We start from the raw sequence: 1,140 nt of genomic DNA, 5'->3' as shown, positions 1-1,140 counted from the left end.
GAAGCTTACTTTGGAAGGTAAACAGTTAGTCTTCCGCTGGTTCCTGTATCCTCTATATAGAAAGAAATGTCATTGAACCCATCCTTGTCAACTCAGAAGGGACGATATTTACTACTAGATGATGTGCTCATTTTCTTTGGCTTTTGTTTTTGTTTTAGGTGGATAATGGATGTTCCAATATGTATTCCCTTTGGTGTTGTGTACTGCTTGTTGCAGAAATATCATGTGTGTGTTGAAATAGGGTAGTGTGACAATAATATTTAATGTTGATATAATTTTTTTTTAACAGTTTCTTATCTTCTTTTTACATTTTTTTTGTGCTGTGTGTGAGTCAAGGTTATGAAAATATTTTTTATGTAATTTTCTGTATGTTAAATGATTGGGCTAGTGAGTTTTATACAGCAAAATTATTTTATCAAAAGCAGACAGTCAGATAATAGACAGCAATAAAACGAAATAGTGCATTATTTAAAATAAATTAATAAAAGAAATTGTTCTTGAAAATTTTTGCTGCTACAAACTACTGATAAGGTGTACACATATATACCCGTTACACGCAGAGAACGAACGACATGCACACGATTAGGTCATTAACAGAATTATAAAAACTAGACTGCAACATAATACAACAAAACACAACACACACACACACATATGCATACCACAACAGTACAAAATAGCAATAGAACCACACAACATATCTCATCATGAGACGCGACACACACAAACACACATCAAGCCACGACACTTCACACAGAGTCAGTATAGAAAAACATATTACACAATACAAACCAAACACTTGCCTTGTTACACACACAACACATATAATCACCATATATACTACTACACACATATAAAAACACACACCATACTAGACATACACACACATTTACATATAAGCACTTTGGAATGTAAACACACCTATCACACCCGACCCACACACAAACACAAACAAAACCCACCTTCAACCAAAGGGACTACACAGAACTCATTTCGGCATGATTTTGTAACACATACCAATATGACCCTTTGGGAATGTACACTCACACAAATATCACGCCAAACAGGGTAGTGACACCACACAACATAAGTCTATATAAAACATTCTACCCTCTTCCCAAGTAGCATCAAGGTTATGAA

This window comes from Penaeus monodon, chromosome 21, assembly GCF_015228065.2.
Source record: "Penaeus monodon isolate SGIC_2016 chromosome 21, NSTDA_Pmon_1, whole genome shotgun sequence".
Taxonomy (NCBI): Eukaryota; Metazoa; Arthropoda; class Malacostraca; order Decapoda; family Penaeidae; genus Penaeus; species Penaeus monodon.
Note: the sequence above shows the minus strand (reverse complement) of the source record.